Source organism: Rhinolophus sinicus, chromosome 7 (genome assembly GCF_057876585.1).
Source record: "Rhinolophus sinicus isolate RSI-liver-muscle chromosome 7, RSI-T2T, whole genome shotgun sequence".
Classification (NCBI taxonomy): Eukaryota; Metazoa; Chordata; class Mammalia; order Chiroptera; family Rhinolophidae; genus Rhinolophus; species Rhinolophus sinicus.
Genome location: NC_142507.1, coordinates 9,374,954 through 9,388,148, shown reverse-complemented (window position 1 = coordinate 9,388,148; position 13,195 = coordinate 9,374,954). Strand labels below are relative to the sequence as shown.

At 40.0% G+C, this 13,195-nt stretch overlaps 1 protein-coding gene across 3 annotated transcripts in view; it reads left to right on the top strand.

The window, feature by feature from the left end:
• KCNB2 (potassium voltage-gated channel subfamily B member 2) overlaps positions 1 to 13,195 on the top strand; it is a 352,558-nt gene that overhangs the window by 1,037 nt on the left and 338,326 nt on the right. The gene's annotated exons all lie outside the window — the stretch shown is intronic.

Genomic DNA, 13,195 nt, shown 5'->3' with positions numbered 1-13,195 from the left:
CGGGGGGGGGCCATTGCTGCTCTCTGAGGGGGTCTTCCTTTAAGAATGAATCATCGCGGGCAGCCTAGCCAGACTTGACTTTCTAAAGGAATTGGAAACTGCCATATGGCGCCGAGTGGACTTACAAAGCTGACTTAGCCCCGAGAAGGGTATTAATGTAAGGCTCTATCCCCGAGAGGAAGGCGCTCAAGTGTTAGCCCCTGAGAAGCTTGCGAGCAACCTGCCTGCGAAGGGATGGGAACTGTTAGGTATTTCTAGGAGATGAGCACTGTTGCCTTTATGCACACACTTGTGGGACCGGATCTGGGGAGTGTGATGTCCGTGATGCATGAACAGCTAGCTCTCAGAACACAGAGACGTGCATGCATTTTATTCTTCGAGCGGTGGTGCACCGTCTCTGTTCTGGAGCACGGTTCCTGGGAGGGAGGAGTCTCTAAGGAAAGAGCTACTTGGCTGTTTGCAACACACTGGGCTAGGCTAGGGGACTTGGGAATACAGTTGCCCTGAATGGCACTACAAGACACCAACCATTTGCCTCCTCATTTGCTTCCAGTGCTTAATAACCGTTTTCGAAACAGTATACTGCCATCCATTTTCTCGAATTATGAGCATTTTTGTGTATTCATTCATAAAAATTGTCAGTGTGCCATATGCACAAACATACCACTTATGCATTCTTTATGATTGCACAAGTGCTATAATAATAGATGCAAGAGTGTACTGGAAAATTTAGGGAGCACATATGTACCTAGGGTTAATTTCATGCAGGTTCAACATTCCTTCTAATCAAGTTATGCAATAATGGCAAATCTTAAATAGCATTTCACATTTGTGTTTGCAGTGATTGGTTTAGGGATTTTGTTGGGAATTTGATTTTTTTAAGCTCAGCTCAAAGAAAAAGTAAGAATTTGTTATTGTTTTTAAATGTGTATTGTGTAGGACAGAGGTCTTTTGGTTTATTTACCAATAAAGTCAATGGAGACCTTGCATTTCATAGGACAAGAGAAAGGTATATTCCAGTCAAAGATCTGAAGTCCAACTTGTCAGTACTGAGTAACTTAGAGGAAATGTTTTGGAAAATAGGGTAACATTTAAAAAAATTATATGTGTATAAAATAAAGTTTTACTTTATCCATTTCACTCTTTGAAGGGGTGTGTGTGTGTGTGTGTGTGTGTGTGTGTCAACAAATGTAAAGTTGTCCGAAGCTTACTTGTAATACCGAATAAGATCTATAGACATCTAGACTAGAAAGTTCTTGATTCTTAAATTAACCAAAACTTCAACAGTTCAGTAATTTGGCACATTATGCATATGTATGAGCATTTAATTGCAGCTAGAAGTGGTGTTTTATAATAGAGGGCGTAAGTAACTAAGGTGCTTAGTTGTGTGGCTGCCTAGACTTTCTGAGAATATTGAGGGTCCCATGGATGAATAACTTTTTTTCCCCACTGAATAAAAAGTACTCTCTCCACCTAAAAGACTTAAGGTGCCTCCACAAAGTAAACACTATAATCCCCTCCCTCTTGCTGTCAGGCTCAGACCAGTTGTTTATCAGGAATAGAATTCTGTCTAATGTACTTGTTTTCCTTTGCTGGCTCTATTCAGACTCTTGGAGAAATGAGTGAATCACTTGGCAGTTGTCTTTGCTTCTTCGTCCTTTTCACCTTCACTTTCCCCTGTCCATGTTAGTATTCCCAAATCTCCCTCATACACAAACACGCAGACTCCAAAAAAATAACTCCATTGCCTGCCACTTTGAGAATGCTAGTGTCTCTTTTCTTTGCCTCTTCTTTTTCTAGATAGTCAATCCAGGCATCTTTTGACATTATTTCCAATCTCATGTTTCTCCAAATCCCACAGCTCACCTTTCCAAGCATGTATGTTTACTGACTATTCAGACGGGATTAGTGAAAATTGTTCACCTTATCCAGTCCTTTCTCTTTGCCTTTTAAAGTTTCATTATTGACACCATGGAGCAACTGTGGGCATGAACTTACTCTTTTAATTTCCCGTGTGGTAATAAGAGTGAGCCTGCTAGAAAAAATGAAATGACAAGTTATGCTTTCGGTCCTATCTCCTGGCAACTTAAAAGCATGTCATCTGCCCAGGATTTTTGTCTACCTGCCTGCATGTCTGTGAAAAAATCTTCATTAAACATTGAAAAAATATTTTTCTCTTGAATTTGTATCTAGCGTTTTGAATTGGTATTCTAGAAAGACTGGTTATGGAAGTAGACAAAATTATTGGTAAAATGCAGGAAACCTACAAGATATACTTATGCTGACCTAATGCATTTTTTTCCTAAAGAAATTATAAGGAATTAATCAGTTCCTTGAAATGTGCTATCCCTTAGAGACTAATTCCTAAGGAACATCATGAAAAGTTGTGAGGACATCTCCTCATGCACATTTGAAGGTAAATATATAAGGTTAAGACATATATAAGAATGTAACATTATTTGAGATTTGCTTATATTTGTCAAGTGGATTTTGCATACAGTCATGACGCCTATTATTTTCACAAGGGCTTCCGAAGAGTAGACAGTTCACATGCCTTATATGTGATGTTTTTGTAAGTTCCGAGTATTTTTTAAGGTAAAAGTGTGTGGCCTTGTCGCTCCTGAAATGATAAAATCAACTTTATAGAATCCCAGACTCTTACATGTTTCAGTCATATGCAACTGTCTTCGTGCTCCAGATCTAAAGCCCATTCGTGTTCATAGCTTATTTCCTCCTTGTGTTTCTTAAATATATATCCCCACCAACTTTTTACTGCAAGCCCAGGTTGTCAGGCAGAAGGTCAAATGTATGAGACCAGGGGCTCCTTGGCCTGTGTAAACCAAACCCTACTGCTTTTTCTTTAAGGGGAAAGGGCCTGTTCCTTTCGGTTGAATTGTACCTATTTATACATGTATTTTATCATGTCTGATTTCATATCATGTATCCACTCTTTCATTAATTCATTTATTACTCATTAAGTATGTATAAATAGAAGAGTGCTTGATTAGACTGTAACAAATGAAAAGCAGGTAGGAGGCGTCTGTCGTTCCTGCCCCTCAAGGATTTTTTCCAGTTAGAGAGTGAAAGTTGAATAACTAAAGAATCACGTATACAGTTCAAAATCAGGGCTCTCCTGCTTGCAGCAATGTATTTACAACCTCATATTTAATGAATTAATTAGGGCAAATTCATTAAGAGGATCATAAAATTTTGTCACAGTCTATGCATTGGGGAACTATTAGAGAACAGTTATAATTGATAACTTATGAAAATGATTAATTTTTAGATTGAAATTAAATTAAAACATTATAAATATGTATATTATATTTTAATAATATTTATTTTATTTGTATAAACAAGATGATGATGATGATGATGATGATTATAGCAAACACTTGAGCCAGGAGATGTTTTAAGCAGTTAATAAAAAATTAAAATAAAAAATTAAAATTTTACAAATATTAAATATTTTAATTCTCAAAGCCATTCTATGAGGCATCTCTCACTAATACTCTTTACTAAATACATATGGAAATTAATCTACAGAGACTTTTCTTGTTGAAAGTCACATAGGAAGTAAATGGTATAGTCAAACTTGAACTTGGGCCTTCTGGCTCCACTTAACCACTATATTAAGAAGTATTAAGAAACACAATGCCAGGCAGAATGAAAAAAGATGTTTACAGCTCCTAGATTATTTGCTATCTTCCCATTAAAGGATACCATAGTTATTCTTGCAGGGGATGCTTAGAAAAGGCCGAAAGTATGAACTTTGTTTTAAATAGGAGAAAACCCCACCATTTTCAACATGAATTGGAAGTCAGAAGGTAGTTTAGTTAGAGGCTGATTTTTAAAAGATGGGTGGACTTTTATCAGAATGCTAAAACATTAGGAAATACGGCCTTTACAGTGATGACAGAGAGCAAGGCTGGCTGAGATAGGTGAGTTGACTGATTAATTTCTAATGATTATTTTCATTTTTAAAAAATTGAGTGACTTATTTTTAATATAGTATATTTTATTATTTTTAGAATTATGTGTTCCTATATTTAAATATTTATTAGTTTTGCAATATAATTTTCATTTACCCATGTCACCATTTTTCCCCCTGTAAAGTACACCCCCAATGTCTTAATGGGAATTGAAATATAGCCACTTAACAAATTTACTGTCTAGGGTCTAGAGTGCATTTATTTTATGAAGTGACAAATAACTGTAATGAAATCATATAAACATAAATCATATATTATTGACATTTTCATCAAGAAATGTTTATATAATATTTGAAGTACAGTTCTTTCTAATAGCCACTGCTTGTAGTTAGGTGAAAAATGCCACCTGGATTAAACTTGGAAGATAAAATGGCTAAATATTACCCACAAGATGCCATATAGTCAAATATTTAGATACATCCTTGTAATAGGTTGACATTTTAATTTTTCTCGCAGACACCAGGTCTCACAGGCTCAGTCACACTGTATAGACAACTCTTAGCCTGCAATTGGCATGTAGCATAAAATTTGACTTTAAAAGTTTGTGGGGTATTTTCGGAACTTCTAATACGTTTATAGAAACTGTACTTTAAATGCTGTGTAGGTCACCAGACCAATCTACAAATGCCCCTTTCATCAATAATATACCTGAAGTACAGAAATGTTATTACTAAAAACACAACCAGCATGATTAGCAATATTCCTGGGGAATGATTTGATTTAAATAATACTTATTAACTGCTTCTTCTCTGCAGGGCCCTTTGGGGATACGGAGGTGAACACAGCATTGCATGGACCCACAAGGAGGCGAGGGAATTGAGAGAGTTTGGACGTAACTGACTGACATTAGGCAGAATGAAGAAAGCTTTATAATATTGGTGTAGGCAAAATGTTGAATAATTGATTCAGAGTTCTATTGTGAAAGCCAGGGACTGCATATCTCTTCAGGAGTCTCATTAGTTATTTCATCCTTACGGTATCTGCTGAGCTCCTTCTTTGTGCCGAGCCCTAAACTAGGTGTTGAGGACATAAATTTGAATAAGACATCATGCACTTACAGCCTGCACGTGTAGACAAATAAATCATAACAAAATGTCGTGAATGCTATTGGAGCATGAAGGCAATTTAGCAGAGTAGTTAGTTGCCTAACAGAAGCATCCCAAGAGGAGAAAAAAATAGGGTTTCTTTGAGTTCCTAGACGTATGTAGTCATGATTCTCTACTCAATCAGACCCTATACCCACCCCCGCTTTAAGCAGTATTTTGTAATATCCTTTTATTTTTCTGAAAGGATATTTATAGATAATATAGCCTGTCTATACATGCAGTGTTTTAAAAATGAATATAAATTCTCTATCTATAATAGAAAAAAGAAATAAAAGGAAAGCAGCTTATGAAAATTGTAGGTACCGTAATATAAGACCGGGTCTTATATTAATTTTTGCTCCAAAAGACACCGCAGAGCTTATGTTCAGGGAATGTCATCCTGAAAAATCATGCTCGGGCTTATTTTCTGGTTAGGTCTTATTTTCGGGGAAACACGGTATATCGATATGTGTACATTTGGGTATAACTACCCTAAAAAGATGTAAGAAAGTAGTCCGATGCTTGCTACTTAAAATGAGTAACTTTGGATTTAAGAGAAAATATTCAACTGAACACTGGTGACACTTTTGTAGTTTTGACATTTTGCTGTAAGAACAAAGTAAATATATATTCATTGAGTGTGATAGCTACAATTGAAAACAGATGTGGGTGTGTTGTGTTAGTGAATCAGTTATGAGCAGCGTATAGTTGGTGACGTGACTTTCCAAAGTGGTGAGACAATCTTGGAGAAGTTCCGAATATGGTAGTTATATTCCTAGAAAATTCCTATGTAAAAATATTTTGTGTACAACAGGGTGAGGATCTAGTCACAGATAGTAATAAAAGCAAGTGTCTCACTTACATATGTGTCTGATGAGAAGCGTAAAAATTATGGAGGACACAGACTTCCCAGCCACATTGTCGGGTTTCTTGCATTCCTGGGCCTTGCCTTCCAAATATTTAACAATTTTAGAAAACTCACTCAGAAGGGCTGCAGTTATCCCGTTCAGCAACACTGATTATGGCCATATCCTCCCATTGAAGGAGCCCAATCCAATTTTAACGCATAATTGGGCTATTTTGAAAAAGCAGAACTCGCTTAAGTTTTTGGTAGGGACATAAATTTGGAGGCTGACTAAATAATAAACAGCCAGAAAATTAAATCACATTGATTACTAAACATTAGCCCTGTCCTAACAGTAGGCACAATACGTGAAGCTGGCTGATCTGATCGTTACTGTCAGAGTTTCGTTTTCTACGTGGGCGTGACAGGCAAGACTTGGCAGACGAAGTGACACCTAAGCTAATTTTTTAAGAGAGGAGGACACACTCTCCAGGCTAAAAAGGAAGCAGTTGGATAACATTTGAGGCAGAGGGAACAACATTTGCAAAGCAGTGTCATAAAAAGGGCTTGGCTCGTAACGGGGGCTCAACATTGGCAAGTGTAGGCAAGTGATGGGCGAAGAGACCAGAGAAGAAAGTTGGGGATCAAATGTGAAAGGTGCTGTATGCCATGTTGTGTCATTTGGATTCGATCCCAGAGGACAGGCAGTGAGGGTCAACTGCAATTTTATGTTGAGTGATACGGTTCACTTTTATTGGGGGACAGTCTTGTGCTAGCATGAGAAGGTGGACTATAAGAGCAGAAGCAATTGATGCCTGGGGGACTGGTGAGGAATACAGGTGGGATGGTGCAGGTGACCTTCAATGGGAGTGGTGAACACAGGAGGAGGGTGTGAATTCCCAATGACACATACTTGTAATCCAAGTGTCGCCACCTCTTCCAGCCCCCAACACAAGTCGTAATAGCGGGCTCTAAGCCTCCCTCTTTCTTCTTCAAAGGTCATTGTATTAGTTGAGGTAACTTGAGTGTCCTGAACACCTCTCCATATTTCAGTGGTTAATAGAGTAGAAATTTACTCTGTGCTCGTGTGAGTGTCCAATGTGTGTGTTCCGTAATTTGGGGACCCAGGTTCTTTCTGTCTACACGAAGGACGTGGAGTTCTCTGTGTCTGGCTGGCAGCTGTGGGAGACCATGTACCTAGAAAAGGCACACCCAGGAAGTGACGCCTTGCTTCCATTCGCACTCTCTGGGCAAGGTCATCACATCGCTCCATCTGTATATAAAGAGGAGAATATGTAACCCCTGGCTGGGCAGCCACTCCCAGCGACATTTCTGTGTCATAGAAGGAGAAGCACAAATTTTGTGAAACAGCGATTTTTATCACAGTGTCCTTCTCTGGCGACATGTAGGAAAATCTCAGCGCCGGGAGACTACCCGAAGCCCCTCGGTGCCAGCATTAATCTCAAAGTCCAGGTTCGATGGGTGATGCTAAGTTCCCCTTCAACCCGCATTAAATGTGGATATGGCCCCTTGTTGTCCAGAAGCGGTTATGCTAAAAGGCAGGTTTATCAGCCTCCCATCATACAAGGATGATTGGGTATAGAATAACTGCCTTCAGAATTTCCCTTTGGAAAAGGGAAGAATGAGTGACACAGAGCAGTCATTGGCCCGTAACGTGGAAGAAATATACTAGACATTGCTGAAGACCTCCTGCCTAGCAGTGGGAAATCCTCATTAGAACCTGGTATTGCTGTCTTGGAAGAACTTCTTTGTTTATTGTTCCCCGTAGCTCCGGCCACCCTCTGGGAGCTTCTTGTCCATTACTCTCCATGGCCACATCCAAAATGGGTGTCAGGAAGTATGTCCTTTTTGGGAGTTGTATTATTTTCTCAGCCGGCGTCTTACTGGTCCACATTTGGATGCCTAGTCACTGTTCTTTTTGTGTGTTTTTTAAGCCAGTCTCCCAGTTTCTTTGACAATACAATTCCCTCAAAATCTTCATAGGTTTCTTAGCTATTTGCTGTCAGTTACACTACTCACTACAGTGGAAGTTCTTTCCGATTCATAATTCTTGAACTTGCTTCCTTTCTTTGCTCATGTCTCAACCACCCGTGTCTCAGGCGATTCTTTTGCTGTCATCTGAAACAATAGGCTTGGGTAGTTCAGTAACGTCACTCATCAGGCCTTTGCTGCAAGGCGGAGTCACTTCCTCCAGCTGGGAAGTCTTGATGGACATCTGTTAGTCAAAGCCTTTTCAGTGTTATTCCTCACCAGTAAGAGGCCCTGAAACAGTGAACTGTTATAGCTTTAGAGTCTTACATTTCTAGACTTTGGCGATTCACCCGTATTTCTGTTCTCAAAGTAGCAAACTCTTTCCTGAGCTCAAACATTATCTTGTAATTCCTTGATAGGGGTGTTAGGAGCAACCCTCACCCACTAGCATTCTGGATCTTCCCAGCCATTTCCTCTAGAGCTGTATATAGATCTGCCCTCTAAGTTAGTGCAGTTTTGCCGCAATGTAATAGGGTTTCAGGCCTCCAGTTTTCTACGTCTGTTTCCTGGCCAATGCCCAATGCCACGTATATAGATTTTTGTAAAGTCATCACCCTCTTCAAGGTATCAGTTTCAGAATAAGTTAGGATGATGCTAGCTGCTGTAATAAACTGAACTGTTAGTGGCTTGACATAATAAAAGTTTATTTCTTACCCACATAACAATCAGATGGAGAGAGAGCACGAGAAAAAGACAGAGAAGTCTAAGTGGGGAGAAAGGGAGAATCAGGAAAACATTTCTAATTCTCAAACATTTTGGCTCAGAAGTGATGACCACAACACTTCTGCCTGTAGTCCACTGACGAAAATTAGTCAAATGGCCCACCTAGATGCAGGAGGGCTGGGAAATGTAATCCCTGGCTTAACAGCAGCTCCTTAGTGACAACTCTCTCTTACAAAGGTGAGGCATAAATTTCGATAGACAATTAGCTGTCCCTGCTGTATTCATTTTCTTGCAGAATAAATTAGGGTGGGGGGAAAGGGGTTTGATTTACATCCACTCGCTAGTTAATCCATGCTATGATGACATCTCCCCACCTCACTCCTGTCATTTCTTTGGCTCTCCACCCAGATTTCTGGGACGCATATATCTTTCTTCTCTAAAGCTTCACTAGTAGTAGTTCTTTTATGTAACGGACTCTGGCTGAGTGCTTTAGGATAAAGGATGATAATTACACCGCAGACAAGAAACTAATTCTAATTGAATGTTAGATGTCCCTGCTCCTAGAAATGCATTTGCCATTTCTCACCATAGGGCTTTGCTCACTGGTCTGGATCTCTCTGGGGCCCAGATACCTGCCATATGCTAGACTTTTCCCTTCCTCTTTACATCTCTTCATCGAAGATTTTCCCGGTATCCTTTCTTAAGTTCCAGTGGAGATGGCATGCAAGACCACAAGGGAACTTGGCCATAATAGTCAAACAGTCCATTAAGGTTTTTTCCAAAACAAAGCAGCTGTTCTTTCTCTAAACGAACTTGATGCTTTCTCATACATAGTCTAACTGGCTCAAAATTGTAGCCAGCTTTTTAAAAAGGCATGTGGATATTCATTAAGCATTTTCATATGTAAAGCCCTCTTTTAAGTCGCCAGGTTAAACAAAATTGCTTTTGACCCTCATAGAAACCCCAGACCCATCTTAGTGGCCAAGTGAAGTGAGTCAGTCTTAGGCCCAAATGATCGATGATTCTCTGTGAACTCTGTGGAAAGGAAAGGTGATGGGCAAACCTACTGGAAAAGAAGAAGTGAGGGTGACACTTGTGGAGTGCAGAGCAGCATGTGGGCTGTGGTGTTCTGAACTGGGGAAGCTGGAGTATCATGCCGCCTTTATGACCCAGAGATCCTTTTGGGCTCTGCTTCTGGTCACCCGGTTCATTTTTTGCAGGCTCCAGGACTTGAGCTATTTGGTTCTTTACCCACTTTCTTCTTTTATTTTCTAACAGTGGGTGCTCAGTAATGTCAAGATAAACTCGGCCTAAATAGAGATCAGCCAGGTGTGCAAATGTGGCATCCGGGGAGAATGGAGACAGAGGGCAGATGGCAATCCAGGTTGGCAGGAAGATAGATTTGAGGAATATCGGGAAAGTCCTGGCGAAACATCGGAAAGGGAGTCTGGGAGCAGGAGTATTTGCAGATTAGACAGGCAGCGGCCAGTGGGATTGGGGTAACCCAGCCCCATGAGCTCAAATGCTCTGGTTTGTGGGCACTTAGCATTTAGGAAGAGGTCGTTCTTAAGCAGGTTGCAGGGGTCTAAAACCATTGAAATACAGGTGTCTGTTTTCAGGAAAACTACGGATGGTCACGTTATCAGCACAGGGATTCAGGCATGGTAGACAAGACCCTTTCCTATTCCCAAACTACCATCACCTCTTTCTGGACTGCCATGAAAGCTTACTAACTGGACTCTTAGTTTCTTTTGTTGTCCTCTCAATCTAGCTTGCCCTTTGCTTTTTAGTTTTACAAAAAAATAAAGTAAATCAATAAATAAAAAAATTTTAAAAATTTGATCAATGTCACTCATCTACCCTGAAAACATTTCCCACTTTTCTTAGGATACAGGCTTCAATCTTTACTTGAGGGGTTACCATAGTCCTTCTTCATTTGCCAAACCATCACGAGTTTGGAGTAAGGCCATGGTTCGTAGCAGACTCTGGTAAGCCTGGCTCTGTCTGCCAGCCTTCTCTTATGTACACTCGCCCCTTGTTTTCTCCCCTACAATCTACCATAAGGCCAGGACACGTAGTTGTTTGGGATACCCTCTCTTCCCTCTTTCATGTACTTAACTCTCAATCATGTCTCTCATCTCAGGTCAAAAGCCACTTGCTCAAAAAAGTCTCCTTGGCCACCTAGAATAGGGCAGGTCTCTCCATTATTCTCTTGTCGAGAGAAAAGAGATGGGCCCCAGAGATGGCTTACATAGTTATGTATGCTTCTAGAAATGGATGTTTCTCGAATTTAAGCCACACTGGTTTGGGACCTTAGGGTTTCCTAAAGTAATTCATATTAATAACAGTCCAGGCCTGCACTGTCTCATAGTGTAGCCAGTAGCCACACATGACTATTTAAATTTAAATCAAATTTAAAATTTAATTGCTCAGCCTCACAAGTCCAATAGCTTCTGTCGCTGGTGGCTGCTGTATTGGAGAGTGCAGACTAGGAAATGTCCATCAGCCCCTCAAGTTCTACTGGAAAGCACCCTGTGTTCTCCTTTGCAGCACTTACCTTATTCTCACTTTACATTGTGGGTAATGACCTATTTACTGTCATTTCCCTGCGTGATAAAGCTCGATAAAGGCAGAGACTGTCCTTAGTCACTTCTTTATCCACAGCCTCTCCACAGCTCCAGGCACGTAGTTGATGCTCATTGTTTATTTGTCGAATCAGTGAGTGAAGGAACGGATGGGGCCGAGACCTAAGTCAGGTTCTAGGTCACAAAGCAGCACCCGGGATGCCGTGCCCAACAACAGCTGCCCAGGATGGGGCAGAATTAAGACCAGATTAAGTGTGCCCGGTGGTGAGCTGCCAGGCCATGGCCCTGCACGCTTTTACACTCACGTACTCTTTACATTCCGCTTGACAAGGGCCAGGATGGTCCTAGAGTCTGGGATGGGGCAGAGCTTGTAAGTGGAGGTCCCAGGGCTCCCACTGGTCAGAATGGAGGCAGCTGGCAGGAGATACAGCCAAGACAGAACATGGGACTTCCAACAGAATTTTTCTCTCGTCCCTATTTCAGAACAGAACTCAGTCTCGTCACTTGACAGGAAGTCGTCTAGGCCAGTGCTTTCCAGTAGAACTTGATGTGACAATGGACATTTTCCAGTCTGTGCTGTCCAGTACAGTAGCCCCTCGCCACAGAAGCTGTTGGACTTGGGAGACTTAGAAATTCAATTCTAAATTTGATTTAAATTTATTTATTTGTTTGCTTATTTTTAATTTGATGTGTGGCTAGTGGCTACAATGTGAGACAGTGAAGGCCTGGAGTGTTATGAAGATGAATTACTTTAGGAAACCCTAAGTTCCAAAAGCAGTGTGGTCTACATTCTAGAAATATCCATTTCCAACCTGGCCTCCAGTGAACCATATATAAACAGGTGAACCATCTCTGGAGCTTAGTGCCCATTTTGACGCTCTGATGAATATCTCCCCGGTCCTTTCTAGCGAAGATCTGAGTGCCCTGTGTTTTGTTCCTGTCCATAGGAATTGTTCTGTATCAAAGGCATCACTTTCTTTATGTGAACTGTACAAAGTGTAAAATGTTATCTTTGCAACTATCTGTGTGGTGTGAACTTAAGAGTTTCCTCATGCTCACTTTGCCCAAACAGGATTGTTTTTCTTTTGTTGTTCCCTCTCCTCCTCTCTCCCTCCTCCTTCCCCTATTCTTGTTTCCTTTCTAACCTCTGAAATGACAGAAACCCAACACTTTGTCCTTTCACAAGTTCCTTTTTTTTTTTTTTTTTTGCATATTGATTTCTTTTGTGCTTATTTACAAAAGTGGTTGTATCAGTTCAGATTGTGAACCAAAAAAAAAAAATCTCTGAAATGATGCTAGCTCTTGACATGCCAACTGATACATTGTTGGAGATTTATCAGATATAACAACTTCAATATTTATGTAAATTATGGAAAGAATGTAAGGTGAAGTATGGTACTGAATTTTTTATAGTTATCACCTAGATAACATTATAACTGCTGTTAAGCCTATGTACACTCCCATGTGACTGGATCTCTTGAATTCTTTGTCCTGCTTTTTACAAATGAAAAGCTTCCCAGGAAATTAATAGAAGAATGAGAAAGTGGTGTTTAGAAGGCAAAATCCTAAAATATACCAGTAAAGTAACATTTGAAAAGAGATGGTCCGTCTTTAGTCTTTTTTCCCTAGTCTGTATAGCTTAGAACAAATGTGTCTTGTGGCTTTCATGCTAAATGTCTCCAGTTCATAAAATCACAATTATTAATCAGACTATCATTAAATTTTAATTTACTTTGGAGATAAATGTCATTTTAAATTTGGAATCCTAATTTTTTCTAAATCTAAGGAGAGCATTTTCATTAGGCGTTATAGAAAGAGTGCACATAGAAAGCTTAGAAGCTATTAAAAAGCTACTTCTTGAACTTGGCTTCTAGTTTCATTCAGGCCCAGCAAAATACTTGGTTTCCAGCATAAAAAACACAGTTTGTAATCGATATACGCAGCTAAAGTAGAGCATTGTAGTAAGGGTTTCTG